Source organism: Citrus clementina, unplaced genomic scaffold (genome assembly GCF_000493195.1).
Source record: "Citrus clementina cultivar Clemenules unplaced genomic scaffold, Citrus_clementina_v1.0 scaffold_5, whole genome shotgun sequence".
NCBI lineage: Eukaryota > Viridiplantae > Streptophyta > Magnoliopsida > Sapindales > Rutaceae > Citrus > Citrus x clementina.
In genome coordinates, this window is record NW_006262201.1 from 4,073,946 (window position 1) to 4,091,299 (window position 17,354).

At 34.3% G+C, this 17,354-nt stretch overlaps 1 long non-coding RNA gene and 2 pseudogenes across 5 annotated transcripts; all 3 read left to right on the forward strand.

Moving 5' to 3' along the window:
• LOC112098242 overlaps positions 1–17,354 on the forward strand; it is a 61,963-nt pseudogene that overhangs the window by 30,432 nt on the left and 14,177 nt on the right.
• Positions 48–4,927, forward strand: LOC112098244. Of its 5 annotated transcripts, XR_002905328.1 has the most exons (11): positions 48–1,033; positions 1,251–1,408; positions 1,531–1,854; positions 2,657–2,719; positions 2,870–3,041; positions 3,202–3,303; positions 3,435–3,486; positions 3,777–3,878; positions 3,955–4,142; positions 4,290–4,416; positions 4,520–4,927. It is a non-coding gene; the product is annotated as an uncharacterized LOC112098244 (long non-coding RNA). The 5 variants fall into 5 exon arrangements; XR_002905325.1 differs by lacking the exons at positions 48–1,033; positions 1,251–1,408; positions 1,531–1,854 and having other exon boundaries at positions 2,181–2,719; positions 3,946–4,142; XR_002905324.1 differs by lacking the exons at positions 48–1,033; positions 1,251–1,408; positions 1,531–1,854 and having other exon boundaries at positions 2,181–2,719.
• On the forward strand, positions 8,088–8,852 carry LOC18041492 (annotated as a pseudogene).

A 17,354-nucleotide genomic window follows, 5' to 3' on the forward strand; every position in this document is an offset into this window, starting at 1 on the left:
ACCTTATTTGTGTTTTCAGAAAATAGTGAAACTACCGGAGACATTATGCGAGTTGTATAATCTAGGAAAGTTAGATATTAGTTGTTGTTATAGTCTTAAAGAATTACCTGAAGGGATTGGGAAGTTAATAAACATGAAGCATTTACTAAATAGAGATACTCATTCTTTAAGGTACATGCCAGTAGGGATTGGGAGATTAACGGGTCTTAGGACCTTGGATGAGTTCCACGTGAGTGCAGGAGGAGGTGTTGATGATAGGAAAGCATGTAGGCTTGAATCTCTAAAAAAATTGGAACACCTTCAAGTATGTGGTATACGTAGACTGGGTGATGTATCAGATGTGGGCGAGGCTAAGCGATTAGAACTTGACAAAAAGAAATACCTCTTCAGTTTGACCCTTGAGTTTGATAAGAAGGAAAGAGGAAGAGAAAGGAGGAAGAACGAGGACGATCAACTTCTTCTTGAAGCCCTGCGACCACCCCTGGATTTTAAGGAATTAGAGATACGGTTCTACCGAGGCAACACTGTTTTCCCCAGCTGGATGACGTCATTAACCAACTTAAAGAGTTTAGATCTCTGTAACTGCGAAAATTGCGAGCAGCTGCCTCCTTTGGGAAAATTGCCGTCCCTTGAAAAACTCAGCATAATGTTTATGCCTGTGAAAAGAGTGGGTGATGAATTTTTGGGGATAGAAAGTGGTCATCGTGACTCATCTTCATCTTCATCGGTTATTATTGCCTTCCCCAAATTGAAATCACTTTCAATTGAGTCTCTGGACGAATTGGAGGAGTGGGATTATGGGATTACAGGAACGGGAAACACCTTCATCAACATCATGCCACGTCTTTCTTCTTTGGAAATTAATTACTGCCCCAAATTAAAGGCACTGCCCGACCACATTCATCAAACGACAACATTGAAGGAATTGCGCATTTGGGGGTGTGACCTTCTGGAAGAACGTTACCGCAAGGGAGAAGGAGAAGACTGGCCTAAGATATCACACATTCCCAACCTCCATATTGGGCTTTGACAAGTAATTTCTTCTCTTACTCTGATTTGCTTTGTTGTTGTTTTTAATCTAATTAAGAAGCGTAAATAGCATTTTGAATCAAACTCTATATCAGAAATCTGCAATACTTACTTTCTAATATTCTGATTTTCATATCCTATGAATATACGATTTTTAATTTGTGAGATGGGTAACGTTACTGTAAAAGATTATTAATGCAATATGAGTAATTCTTTTGCAGGACAAGTGACCTACATTTAGTTTGGCTTTGGAGTTGAATAATAACCTTTCGGGAACTGGTGTGGACTGGCAAAGGATGATGAGATAGTTTTTTGAGTGAGTAAATTTTGGGAGCTTGAGTGTATTGGGATTTGCAATTACAATCATCCTCTGCTTCAGGTGATTTCTTCTCTTGCTCTGTCATTGTTTGTTCTCTAATTCAAAAGCATGAAATATTTCAATCAATTTTTATACCAGGAATATGCAAAAGTTTCTAATATTTTATTTCCATCTGTTACAAGATCAAACTGAAGCAGAACTCAAACAAAAGTATGCTACTTCTTGCGGAAATCTTGCCTTTGTTCAGATTATGAAACCATTTCCATGCAGCAAATTCATCCAAAAGTTTGAATAAGTTTCATGGTCGGACACTGTTGGCTTCTTTTTCTTCTGGGGTGCATTTAGGTGCTATCAAGTGACAGCTGTAAGTATGATTGCACTAAGCTGCTGCTGGGAAATTTGAGGTTTTGATGGCTGCCCATGTTATTTTCAAGAAACTATTGATGTAAGAAGCCGTGGTTCTTTTCATCAGCTTGAACCTGAAACTGTCGCTATGGATAACTCAGGTTTTTGTTATCAACTATATCATCTTTTTCACTATTTTGAAACTCTTAAGATTAAACGTTAGTAAAGTTGTTTCAGCTATTCAAATGAAAAACTCATTGATTTGAGACTTCCTTCATTATTGTTTCTAATTACAATGCTAACGATCCAGATAAAATAATATTTAATCGGCGAAGGTGTCCCTTGGAAGTACATCCTTCTTTTTCTTTTATTATATAAATTCTTGCAATGAGCTTAGTGAAGCTGTTGTGCTATCATGCCACTGCATAATTTGGCCCCTAATGTGGGTACTCTGTTTCATTGTTCTGCAAATTCTCCAGCAGTTAAAATCAATAAATTTTCTATTAGCTCTAGTGCTTTGACCTAAATGCTATTCTATATTCTGATTACAATGTTTTAACCTTTAAATTAACTACTCCTAGATGTTGGATTTTCTAGAACTTCAAAATGATTAATGGAGAAAGATCCCATTATCGTTATTGCTATAAGAAATTGATTTATGCATCCAAAGATACATTATATATTTCTGTGTCTCTATTTATAGATGACATTTAAGCATCCATAAACCGTCAGACAGAGGAAGGGGGTTCAGTGCAAAGATTCTGTTGACCTAGGGTTGACTGCATAATGTCACTTGTTCGCAATCTATTATTTATTTTATATTTTGAAGAATTTAATGGGTAATCCTAATTGTTTGTTTTGGCAGGTATGTGTTGTTATCTCCTTCTATCTTACAGTCATACCTAAATAGCATAGTTTCATCTGTGTTACCATGTGATGTACATAATTTCACATTTGCCTCAGATTAAGCTTAATTTCCCACAAAATAGAGCTGTCGCGACTGGACTTAGGTTGATGTCCAAAGAGGTAAATTATTGGCATGCCTAGATAATTTGGCCATTTCCTAATTCATAAGTCTACGTTAATTTTGATTTTGAGTTGACTGATTTCTTTTCAAGGTCTGCTTCCTTAACGGAGTGACCAATGTTTTTCAACTAAATTTATCATATGATGCAGGAAGCAGGGCAGGATATGAAATGAGAAGCTCATTGGTGGAAGTATTGCCAGTAGCAGAACCCAATGAAAATGAAACTATTTCAAGGCAGCAGTTGGCAGTTGCAAGTGAATGGAGGCCCTTGACAAAATTCTCAAGCGGTTGCAATGCAATTACGATCATCCTCAGCCTCAGGTAATTTCTTCTCCTGCTTTGTATTTATTTGTTATCTAATTAGGAAGCGTAAAGTATCTTGAATCATTTTCTGTATCTGGAATATATGCAAGAGTTTCTAAAATTTTGATATGAGTGTAATGATGGTAATTTCTGTTTTCTGTCTGTCATCAAATGTTAGAAAACTTTCATTGAGACCCTTGAACCGAGTCATTTTTGACAAGTGAAGGACAATTGCTGAAGAGTGGGAATGGTGCTAGATTGGGGAATAAAGACAAAGGAGGTAAATTATTTGCAGTTTATTCAGCATTATTTGCTTTGGACCAGCGCCTGATTCACAAGTCTCCATAATTTGGCTTTTGACCAGTTAATAAATTTTTAATTCCATTGGTGCTAAATGTACACGTGAAGCAGGCAGAGCAGGACTGTGGAAATGAGAAGGTTTTTAGTGAAAGCTTAAACTCAGGTAATTCTAAAAAGTACATGTTTTTGCTGATTTATCTAAATCAGGAAATTTTATTTCCATCTGTTACAAGATAAAACAGAAACAGTCAAACAGAACACACAGAAAAATATTCTACTTCTTGTGGCAATCTTGCCTTCATTCAGACAATGAAACCATTTCCTTTCACCAATTTCTTCCAAAAGTTTGAATAAGTTTCATGGTTGGACATAGTTAGCTTCTTTTTCTTTTGGTGCATTTAGGTCCTATCAAGTGACAGCCATAAGTATGATTGCATTATTGGAAAATTTTAGGTTTGGATGGTTCCCCATGTTATTGCCAAGAAAGTCCTCATGTCAGAAGCTGCGGTTCTTTTCATCAGCCTGAACCCGAACCTGTCGTTATGGATAACTCAGGTTTTTGTCGTCAACTATATCATCTTTTTTACTGTTTTGAAACTCTTAAGATTAAACTTCAGTAAAGTTGTTTCAGTTATCCATGTAATCCGGCTAAGGATATTTAGCAGCTTATTTAGGCAACTGCCAGAATTCAGTTTGTTTGCTCGAAACTTGTATGGTGACAAGGATACTGGCAAGGATAGTGAGATAGTTTTTTGTGTGAGTGAAATTTGAAAGCTTGGGTGTTCTGGGATTTGCAATTGCAATCATCCTCTGAGTCAGGTGATTTCTTCTCCTGCTCTGTCTTGATTTTCTCTCTAATTGAAAGCATAAAGTATTTCAATCAAATTCTGTACCAGGAATACGTAAAAGTTACTAATATTTTATTTCCATCTGTTTGCATTGATAACTCGGCCGCATATGTTCTAGTTAAAGAACAAACAGAAACAGAGTTCAGGAAAAAGTTTCTTCGGCCACCATATTTGAAAATGAAACCATTTCCAGGAAGCAGTTGGCAGCAAATTCATATGGAGTGTAGACAATGATGAGCGAAAAGGTGATTCGCAATTTCTTTTTTTTTTTTAAGTGAAATTATTTGTTAGATTGAAGCTGATATTGTAAGAAGGCCATTGAGCTAACCTATGTCGCCACTTGCCTAGATTGCAGGGGGTCAAGACTCAAAAGAAGCACTGAAATTTAAAAAGCATGCAATAGTTCTTTTGCCATGTGTCAATTAATGCAAGTTTGAATAAGTTTATTGGCTGAACGATGTTAGCTTCTTTTCCTTTCGTGCACTTTGGTATGCTATCAAGTGACAGCCGTATGTATGGCTTGCATATAGCTGCTGCTGGGAAAATTGACGATTTCATGGCTGGCCGTGTTATTGTCTTAAATTAGTTGTGATAAGCTGTTGCTTGGAGATTCTGTTGCCAAGACTTTGCTCACATCAGAAGCTGTGGAATCTGAACCCTTCGTTATGTATCATCTTTTTCATTGTTTTAAAACTCTCAGGATTAAACTTGAGCGAATTTGTTCGGTTGTCTATATAATCATGTATTGAGTAAACTCTCAGGAAACTGAACATGCAAATGTTATAACTCGGGTTGTTAGCCAAAAACTTGTTGAATAGGGATTTGGATTTGTTAGGAAGTTATCATTTTTTATTTTTTATTTTGTTTTATTTTTTTATTTTTTTATTTTTATCTTCTGGTGGTGCTATATTTTCAAACGACAGTCCGATTCAAAACTTGATATTCCAATTATATTCATAAGCTTCTATAGTTATCTTCAAAAAGACAAATGGAAGGCTTTGAACGGCTTGGGTCTGAGTATTGTAGTTTGATTTATTTTGATGAAAGAACCTTTTGACATTAAGATTCTTTCATGAGTTAAACATTCTTTTTAAAACCAACTTATTAAAAAAAAGTAACGAACATATATTATTTTGTTAGTGCTTTTTAAATCAAATATAAAAAAGAGAACTGTAATTCTTAGCAACCAATTTTTCACTGAGTACAGCTACAACAAACTATTAAAAAATAAAGTGATAGAAAATGCCTGATTTTTCGTACTTTCTAATTACTTTTGGTCCTAAAATATGGCGATTTGTGTAATAATAAGTCCATGTATATCTTTATGCCATTAGTTTGATAAATAGCTATCAAGGATAACTTATTAAGCTAAAAATATTTGAAGGATAAAATGATAAAACTAAAAGGGTGGAGTAATATAGTTATTTAGGATTACATAGTAAGTCAACTATATTCAAGGGATAAAATATTAAAACTTGAATAGTGATATTAAAAATATCTCGGTTATTATACTATTAAATCATATGCCGTAATAGTATTTTTTTTCAAACTTTAAAAAATTCAGGATTTTAAATTAAAACATGGATTTCTTTAAGATGCTATATATGTTTTTTATAGTATTGATATTGGGATTAGTGTGGACCCTTAGATGAAAGAGTTTTAATCTGAATCATTCATTTAATATAATAGATAATTAAATAATTAATTAAAATATAGCAGGTAACTTATAGGTTGTAGGTAAAAAATTAATTTTTTAATTTTAAATTAAAATTAATTTGGAAAAATACCATCCACACCCCTAAAGTTTACTTAAATGATCATATAAATCCCTTTAGTTTCTACATAGTTATACAGAGCCTCTTAATTTCATAAATTATTATTATACTTTTAATTAAAACAACCTAAATGAATATAAATATAGTAATAGGATAGAAATAATAAATAAATATCAGATGAAACAAATAAAATATTACAATAAATACAATTAATTAAATAATATGTATGATGAAAATTTTATTCATATTAAGTTATTATTAGTCTATCCCGATGGATTTACTCAAATCAATTAATCCAAAATTTAATTTTAAGATTGATATTAATATGGACATAATTAAATAAGATGTTGTAATATATACTACTTTGAATGTTAAGTATAATTATCTAATATTATTAGTATGTGAAATAGATTTTAATATTATTAAAAGAATATGACAATATATAATTTTGAAATAAATTTTTTAGTATTCATAATATTTTATAAATTTTATCTTATTTTATATATTATATTTTTTTATTTTAATGTATTATATATGATCATTTAAGCAAATTTTGGAGGTGCGGTGGTCTTTTCCCTATTAATTTTATAGCATATTTAAAGTGTTATATCATACATCATACATCGCACTTTTGTTAAAGTGTTATGTTATTAAAAATTAAACTTTGCATTTATAATATACTACCATTTTAATGTAAAGGTAATAGAAAATATGAAGATATTTTTAAGTAGTCAATTGTAGTTTTCTTTTACAAAATAGCAGTATAGAAATACACACACACACACACACACATATCAAGTACTTGTATGTTCCCCTAACTTTTATTAATAGGAAGGAAATTAAATTCATAATTTTCCCGGTGAATTATGAATTGATAAATGAAATATAAATATTAGAAAAAATTAATTTGTCGACTAAAGAAGTAAACCATATTTTATGGGCATTTAATACATTAATTTAAGGTCAAATGAGATATATCACATGATATTTGATATAGTAGTCCAATTTTCAACATTTGCATATAGTTTCTAAGCTAGTAATCTAATAAAATATACCAAATGAGAAATTGAAGGCTATTATTTATATTTCACCATTGGACAAACACCATACATTAGAATAAAAAAATCTCACAGTAGAGACGGCATCTGTTTGCATGTTTTGAAAATAGATTTTGAAATTAGTTTAATTACATGATAATTAAATTATATTATAAAATTAAGAATATGATTTAAGTACTATTTTAGCAATTTTGAGTCTCACATTGAGTATTGAAGTTAATTAAATGTTGAAACTCTTTTCTATTTGGCTTGAAATCACTACTTAATAAAATTACAAAAAGTCAATAATGAATGATGTAGGACACATATGTAAAATAAATTTTAAAGTGTAATTAAACATTCCTATCAATATTAGTTTTGTATACATATTCATATATTTTACTGAAACCATATATAATTAAATTTTGTGTAATTAAGTAAAATATATTATTCAAGTGAATTTATGAGAATATGTAAAATTGTAGGGGTGGTCACTGAAATTTGCCAAACTTGAGCCAACCGTGCATGATCCAAACAGTTTATTTTAATAATTCTCAATATGTTAGTCTGTTTGACTGTTGGCAAAATGAATTCCTATCAGCAATGCAACACAATTCAAAATCATATCTGCATACAACGAACAATATCTCATCAAAGATCAAATTATACATTTTTTACACCAAAGCATAAATATCTAAATTGTCCCTCTTCAACTCACCAAGCTCATACCTAACAACAGCAAGATTAAATGTCATTTGATCCATCTTTTTTATTAAGCTTTATCAATTCTTCTCATGGTTGCAATTTTGAAAGCTCGCTTCGCTATTTCCATTTGCTTTTATGCTTTGTTTGAGCTCCATCTACATTTTACACTGTAAAAAAAATTTAAAAAAAATTACAAAGCTTCTTATACTAGAATATGAGCAACAATATAAATAATAAACAATAAAGTTATGATAGCACAGCATACTCATTAAAGTGCTTCTTTTTTTTTTTCAGCAAGAAATTACTACTGAATTAAAGAATTGGCTTTGCATTAAGGTTTGCCTTCAATAACTCAACTCCCCACTTGGGTTTTGTCGTTTTCTTAAAATCTCTGCTCAATCAATTTAAAGATCCATTTTTTTTTTCTTTCCAAAGATCTAAAAGCAATGTCTTTTATTGGTACCCAACAAAAATGCAAGGTCTGTGAGAAGACAGTTTGTCCAGTTGAACAGTTATCTACTGATGGGGTTGTTTATCACAAGTCTTGCTTCAAGTGCTCTCACTGCAAAGGCACACTCAAGCTAAGCAATTACTCATCCCTGGAAGGTGCTCTTTACTGTAAGCCTCACTTTGAGCAGCTTTTGAAGGAGTCGAGTAACTTCAACAAGAATTTCCAATTACCTGCAAAGTCAGCTGAGAAGTTAACTCCTGAGCTGAGAAGGTCGCCTAGCAAAGTTGCCAGCATGTTCTCTGGGCCCAATAAAAATGTGCTTCTTGCAGTAAAACAGTGTGTCCGTGGGAGAACGTAGCAGCGGAAAACCAAGCCTCTCACAAGACATGTTTCAAGTGCTCACATGGTGGTTATTCCATTAGCCCGTCAAATTACGCAGCCCTAGAAGGCATCTTGTATTGCAAACATAATTTCTCCCAATTGTTCAAGGAAAAAGGCAGCTACAACCACCTTATATAAAATCTGCTTCCATGAAGCGTGCTGCAGTCTCTGTTCAAGAAGCTTGAACATGTTATGTTATCTTCCATAAATCTTATTTGGCGTGGGTTTTCTCTGGCTTGAGGGTGTGCTTTCTATTTTGATCCCTCTTGTTGTTTTTGCGGGGAACTACCAAACCTTCGGTTCCCTCTGCTTCTTTGGATCATCTTTGTTGGGACAAATTTCATGTAATTAGAGATACTGATTTATGGGAGGCATAATCCCATGGTCGTAAATTGACCATTTTCTGGCAATGTTCTTTTTAAAAAGAGATGAGCAGTTGTTTAACAAAAAAAATAGCTGGCCTTCATCATGGTATGTTACCAAACTGCTATGTATAGCTGCTAACTATGAGCATCCGAAAATATGGTGCATCGTGATTCATGTAGTGCAATATGGCTACCAACGCATCCTAAATGGAGTATTACTCAGTTAGTCAGCAAAATAAGACAACATAACTGATATTAAAAAAATAAAAAAACTACATTAATAAGTGGGCAAGATCATGCCAGTTTAACTTTTCGCGCGTCGCTGCTGGAGATAATCAAATCGGGGCAGAGAAAAGGAGAATGGAATCAGAGGCTAAGATTAATAAGTGGGCTTCTGCTTGCTTTGCCCCTCTTTCTTAAACGATTGGTAGACTGCTGCTTCCACCGATTAACCGGGTCTTCAACCACTGCTTTTACTGCCTGCCATCTTGTTGTTTGTCGAAGGGATGAATTCGAGTCGAAAAGAGAAAGCGCGCTGAAAAAGATAAATCACTAGTGGTTAACTGCTTACTCAGCCAAGTGTTGGCTTCACTTGATTCACCGATTGAGGTTATTTTGTCTTCTATCTAATGCAGCGAAGAAGCTTTGCTGCTTAACATGCTGCAATGCAACTTTATCCTTTGAAGTTCACACTTCAGGGCTGCGCACTTTATGTAATCCTATGAGTAAAAAGAATTTGTTTTCAAATGTGAAAAAAGAAAATGTAAGGTAGTAACTAAATATTTTATAGCATCAAAGCAATATTTGATATGAATTTAGTACAACAAAGAACATCAAATCTGTGATTCCTTGTCTAGTGTCACCATCGAGCAACAAATTTAAAAGCCTACCTATCAAATACACGAGGCAATAAACGGAGAAAAAGTTGAATTACAAGAACAAGTTTACAATTCTTGTCAATGGTTAATGATTTGTGAACTGAGACAGCTTTCAAGAATCCAATTTCAATACAACAACGTAAAAGATAAACAGATGATGAATTCTATGAGATAAAGAAGGAGATCGTGTTTTATCGTATCTCTATTTTCTTTCTTTTTAAATTTAAAATAAGCTTTTCAACCGGTTTGTTAACCGGTTATAATATTTTTTAAAATAATTAAATATTTTCATTATTAAAAATAATGTGTACCGTTGATTACATCTAACGGTATATATTTCTTACACTACTAATATCGTAAAAAAAAAATACAGCATCATAGAGGGACCCTTAAAACATTTTCATTTGAAATTATTTGGTGAAGTGAAAAAGTTAAGAAAGAAATAGTTGTCCCTTTGGTCATTTCACAAAAATGAAAGCCCCATATAACATGGACTTGAATGGAAGCCCAATTGTTGTGTTTGATTTCAAGCTTTATCGGACCTTTGGACCTGGATACTTTACTGCGGCCTCTAAGCGCTACAAATTTTTTTTTTGGGATAAAAGGCGCTTCAATGAAAAAGCACTTTAAAACTTTGGATTTTGCCAAAACTTCAAAGCGGTTGGTCCGGTTACGGTGTTATGCTAACGGGTTTAAAGGTTCTGATCCAATGAGTTAGGGTGGAATATGAATATATAAATTCCATAGCATGTGAGGACTAGGATTTGTTTGTTCATATCAAGAAAAAAGATCTGAAAATTTGATGATCAGAAGATAAAAACACTTAAACACGTTTATTACAGAGAAACAAACGACAACACGATACTAGTAGTAGTTATTCTTTTCATCCGATATATTACATGGTAATATCACCACTCGTTCCACTGGTTTCATATACACCATCGACCAGCAACATGATAATTTTGTGTCAGTTCATTTTGTTTGTAGGAAAGAGCAGTATCTTTTTTAGAACTTGAAAATAATAAAAAGATTTTAAAATATAAATTGCATATTTGTTTATTGCTGTTGTTTGGTCTAATTTCTTACGTAGAATTGCTTGTCATTCTTTGTACGTTATTGATTATATTTTTGTCAGACTTGGCGTATATATTCACATATGTTTTATTTTGTCATTTTGTAGAACATTTTTACATGCCATATTATCACGACTCTTCTGTGTCTGAATAAGAAGAAAGCATAATGCGACCCTCCAACAGCTTAATCTATGGAATTATCGTGTTTTGTAAGTTGAGGTCCAATGGCGTTTTGGCACATCATATGATAGACCACTATATTGCGTTGCTTTACAAAAGATTAATATTTTTAAAATTATTAGGTAAGTTTAGGCTCAGTGGCACTTTAACTCATGATATGATAGTCCAGGTTTTCATCAGCCTGAACATGGACCTGTCGCCATGGATAACTCAGGTTTTTTTTTTTTTAATCAACTACGTCATCTTTTCCACTGTTTTGAAACTCTTAAGATTAAACTTTAGTAAAGTTATTTTAGTTATCCATGTAATCAAGCTGAGGATACTTAGCTGCCTATTTAGGCAAATGTCAGAATTTAGTTTGTTCGCTGGGAACTGGTGTGGTGACAGCGTCCTGGCAAAGGATGATGAGATAGTTTTTTGATTGAGTAAATTTTGGGAGCTTGAGTGTATTGGGATTTGCAATTACAATCATCCTCTGCCTCAGGTGATTTCTTCTCCTGCCCTGTCGTTGTTTGTTCTCTAATTCAAAATTATAAAATTTTTCAATCAAATTTTATGCCAGGAATATGCAAAAGTTTCTAATATTTTATTTCCATCTGTTTGCCTTGATAACTTTGCGGCATATGTACTAGTTAAATCCCTCAAAACGTAAACAAAACTCTGTTGGTATTGATTCCTAAGGTGGACCATCCTACCAGTTTAACGATGTTTCGGCCTATAAGTTTATGCACTGTCGCCTATAAGACAGTGACTAAAATTATTGCCACTCGTTTACAAGAACTATTACCTGAGCTGATCGGGCCTCATCAGACAAGTTTTGTTCCCGGACGACACATTGTGGACAACATTGTTATTGCTCAGGAAGTGGTTCACTCCATGCGCAGAAAAACTGGTAAAAGAGGGCTTATGGCTATTAAGGTGGATCTCGAGAAGGCATATGATCGGCTGAACTGGTCGTTTATTTTTGAAACTCTTCAATTGACAGGGCTCCCGATTCAATTATCTCGGCTCATCATGGAATGTGTTAAATCAGCTAGCATGAATATTTTGTGGAATGGCGAGGTAACTGAGGAGTTTTTTCCGGGAAGAGGTATTCGGCAGGGTGACCCTCTATCTCCGTATATTTTTGTGCTCTGCATCGAGCGTTTGAGCCATGGAATATCCCAAGCTGTGGGGGATGGAAGTTGGAAGCCAATTCGGCTGGCTAAACATGGCACTCCCCTTACCCACCTTTTTTTTGCTGATGATTTGCTTTTATTTGCAGAAGCTTCGATTGATCAAGCTCATATCATTGATGCGGTTTTGGAGAATTTTTGTCGAAGTTCTGAAGTAAAGGTTAACAAAGTGAAAACTACAATTTTCTTTTCGAAGAACGTTGCTGCAAGAGAGGCCAAGCTCATTGGTGCTGCCTTGGGGGTTTCGATTACTCATGATCTGGGAAGCTATCTTGGAATGCCGTTACTTCATTCGAGGGTGAATAAAGCTACGTATCAATCTATTTTAGACAAGGTAGACATAAGGCTCAGTGGCTGGAACGCGGCTCATTTATCCTTTGCTGGTCGTGTTACTTTGGCGCAATCGGTGATTCAAGCTATGCCAATTTATGCAATGCAAACGACCATGCTTCCTGCTTCGGTGCGCCATAGAATTGATAAGAGCTGCCGTAGATTTATTTGGGATGGGAAGTCGAAGAGTCCTAAGATGTGCATGGTGGGCTGGGATAAAATCTGCTTGCCGAAATCAAGTGGTGGCTTGGGGTTTAAGAACTTAGAGGTGATGAATCATGCCCTGTTGATGAAGATTAGTTGGGGCATTATCTCCAACTCAGATAAGTTATGGGTGCGGGTTCTCTGTTCCAAATATGGATTGGACCCATGCAATTTGCCGTCTTCCCTCCCTGACAAACAAGGTTCGCGTATCTGGTCTGCTATAAGAAAAACGTGGAATGCAACCATGCATGGAGCTCGCTGGGCAGTGTGTGATAGTGCTCGAATTCGTTTCTGGCTGGACTGTTGGGTGACGAAATATGAGCCTTTGATTCACCTAGCTCTCCAACCGATCCCTCAGGCCTCTCTCAATGCTACGGTTAGCGAATTTACTAATGATTATGGTGGCTGGAGATGGGCGAGCTTTGAATTCCTACTGCCCCCTTCTGTTCTTATGCAGATTGCCTCGATCATGCCACCTGCGCCGCATCTTGGTCCTGATAGACTATATTGGAGTTATAATCCAAGAGGGTTGTTCACAGTCCGAACTGCTTATGAGTCTCTTTGCTACCATAACTTAGACACTCAAGATAAAGTATGGAAATTGCCATGGTCTTGGAAAGGGCCCCAATCTATAAAGCTCTTTATTTGGCAGACTTTGCATGGCAAATTGAAGACCCACAGTGAGCTTAATAGGCGTAATATCCCCGTTTCTGAAGTTTGTGTTAGGTGTGGGGTTTCGGCTGAGGGCATTCTTCATGCTGTGAGAGATTGTAGTTGCATTAAGAATCTATGGCTTAGTCTTGTTCCAACCTGTCATCAACTTGCTTTCTTCCAATCCAACTTACGTGCATGGGTTGCTGCCAACATGCAAAATACGTGGAAAATTGATTCGGAGCTTCCTTGGGATTGTATTTTTGGAGTGGCTATTTGGAGATTATGGTTTTGGCGTAATCAATTTATTATGGCTGGGAATTTGGTAGATAGCAAGACAATATATTCGGATATTATGGCCAGAGCTAGTGAGATCCATAGAATTAATAACTCACATCTCAGCCCACAACCAAGGCGTAAGGAGATTTTTATTGGTTGGTTGCCTCCTCCATGGCCATGGTGTAAGTTGAACACAGATGGTTTCTGTAAACATACAGGAGCAACTGCAGCGGGTGGGGTTATTCGCGACTCCGTTGGTAACTGGGTCTCAGGCTTTAGTATGAATATTGGGGAAAGCTCAGTGATTATGGCTGAACTTTGGGGCCTGTATCAAGGATTGTCCCTCGCCTGGAATGTTGGAATTAGACATCTTTTGGTGGAAGTAGACAGCCTCTGTGTAACTCAGATGATTTCTCAACAGATGGTTGTGCCTAATGTCTCCTACGCTTTAGTGGTGGCAATTCGTGATTTTTTAAACAGAAATTGGCAGATTAATATCTCGCATATCTACCGTGAAGCGAACTCAGCTGCGGATTTCATGGCAAATATGGCCCATTTAATACCGCATGGTCTACAGTTATTCTCTAACCCGCCTGTGGGTATTTATTCTATTCTTTCACAAGACATGTATGGGGTTTGTCAACCCCGCATTATTCCTATCTAGCTCGCCTTGATGAGCCCCTTTTAATAAAAAAAAAAAGAAGAACAAATCGAAACAGAGCTCAGTTAAAAGTTTCTTCTGCCGTCATATTTGAAAAATGAAACCATTTCCAGGAAGCAATGGGCAGCAAATTCATATAAAGCGTAGACAATGATGAGTAAAAAGGTAATTCACAATTTCACTTTTTTTTTAATGAAATTAATTGTTTGGTTGGAGAGGATATTGTTAGAAGGCCATTGAGCTAACCTATGTCACTACTTGCCTAGATTGCAGGGGGTCAAAACTCAAAAGAGGCATTGATTTTAAAAGGCATCCAATAATTCTTGTGGCCATATATCAATTCATGTAAGTTTGATTGTAATTATTGGTGAAGGGGTTTCACTTCCCGTCTCTAAATAAAAATACTGATTCTTTAAGGTACATGCCACTAGGGATTGCGAGATTAACGAGTCTTTGGACATTGGAAGAGCTCCTTGTGAGTGGAGGAGGAGGTGTTGATGGTAGCAAAGCATGTGGGCAGTGGGCTTGAATCTCTTAAAAACTCGGAACTCCTCCAAGCGTAAGTATACGTATACTGGGAAATGTGTTAGATGTGGATGAGGCTAAGAGATTAGAGCTTGACAAAATGAAATACCTCTTTCATTGAGACTTAAATTTGATGGGGAAGAAGAAAAAGAAGAGGGAAGGAGGAAGAATGAGGATAATCAACTTGTTCTTGAAGCCTTGCAACCACCTCTGAATTTGAAGGAATTAGAGATTTGGTCATACAGAGGCAACATTTGTTTTCAAATGTGAAAAAAGAAAATGTAAGGTAGTAATTAAATATATTATAGCATCAAAGCAAGATTTGATATGAATTTAATACAACAAAGAACATCAAATCTGTGATTCCTTGTCTAATGTCACCATCGAGCAACAAATTTAAAAGCCTACCTATCAAATACACGAGGCAATAAACGGAGAAAAAGTTGAATTACAAGAACAAGTTTACAATTCTTGTCAATGGTTAATGATTCGTGAACTCGGACAGCATTCAAGAGTCTAATTTCAATACAACAACGTAAAAGATAAACAGATGATGAATTTTATGAGATAAAGAAGGAGATCGTGTTTTATCGTATCTCTATTTTCTTTCTTTTTAAATTTAAAATAAGCTTTTCAACCGGTTTGTTAACCGGTTATAATATTTTTTAAAATAATTAAATATTTTCATTATTAAAAATAATGTGTACCGTTGATTACATCTAACGGTATATATTTCTTACACTACTAATACCGTAAAAAAAAAATACGGCATCATAGAGGGACCTTAAAACATTTTCATTTGAAATTATTTGGTGAAGTGAAAAAGTTAAGAAAGAAATAGTTGTCCCTTTGGTCATTTCACGAAAATGAAAGCCCCATATAACATGGACTTGAATGGAAGCCCAATTGTTGTGTTTGATTTCAAGCTTTATCGGACCTTTGGACCTGGATACTTTACTGCGGCCTCTAAGCGCTATAAATTTTTTTTTGGGATAAAAGGCGCTTCAATGAAAAAGCACTTTAAAACTTTGGATTTTGCCAAAACTTCAAAGCGGTTGGTCCAGTTACGGTGTTATGCTAACGGTTTTAAAGGTTCGGATCCAATGAGTTAGGGTGGAATATGAATATATAAATTCCATAGCATGTAAGGACTAGGATTTGTTTGTTCATATCAAGAAAAAAGATCTGAAAATTTGATGATCAGAAGATAAAAACACTTAAACACGTTTATTACTGAGAAACAAACGACAACACGATACTAGTAGTAGTTATTCTTTTCATCCGATATATTACATGGTAATATCACTACTCGTTCCACTGGTTTCATATACACCATCGACCAGCAACATGATAATTTTGTGTCAGTTCATTTTGTTTGTAGGAAAGAGCAGTGTATTTCTTAGAGCTTGAAAATAATAAAAAGATTTTAAAATATAAATTGCATATTTGTTTATTACTGTTGTTTGGTCTAATTTCTTATGTAGAATTTTCAGAATCTGTAGGACGTTAATTTATAACTTTGGTAATTTAATTATTTTCTTTTTATTAATGTCCGGACAAAAAATTATTATAAAAGGGTAATATTGTAAAAGTAAGCCAAAATAAATAACAAATAACGATAAGAGTATCAATATTTTAATAGCAGGGATATTTCGAGATATTTTTAAAAATACAGAGACTAACTGGACATTAATCTTAAAATATAAGGACTAAATGAGCTTTTACCCTTTTTATAATCCACACCATCCTGATATAATTAAACACCATTAATAATGTACCAGCCTTTTAATAGTAATTAATTTATTTAGTTGGCCACCTAAAAGAATCCTGCAGGAAATACTAGTTAAAAAATTTATTAAATTTGATTACCTCTGTATCATTATATATATAAAGACTGAAATCCAAATGAAATATTTTATCATTCATTCAGCAAACACTTATAAAACACAAATAGTGAATCTATGCATTGACAATGTGGATTAAGAATTATAACACATGAATTCAAACATACCCTCGTGAAGTTAAGAATAAGTTCATACTTCAAATGATTTTTTTAGCTAATAAAGCAATCACTTTCATTAAACGACAGTGTTGAAGGAATTGTGCAATTTTTTACGTTCTTTTCTAGACAGACGTTACAGAGATGGGGAAAGTAGAGGACTGGCCTCAGATATCTCACAATTATTATTCTTTTTCATTGTTATAATAATAATTTTTTTCTTTTGACAGTTCTGCAGGACAAGTGATCAGAGCTCAATGAATATATCCGTGGAGGGTGAACTTAGGTTGATGTCAAAAGAGGTAAATGAATTGGCCTGTTTATATATATATATATATATATATATATATATATATATATATATATATATATATATATATATATATATATATATATATCATATATATATATATAGAGAGAAATGTTCCAGTCAGGAATTTTAAAGTGCAGGAAAGTACGGGAAACCTTTAAAACCGCATGGTTTTAAAGGCTTAAAACTGTAAGCCTTTAAAGC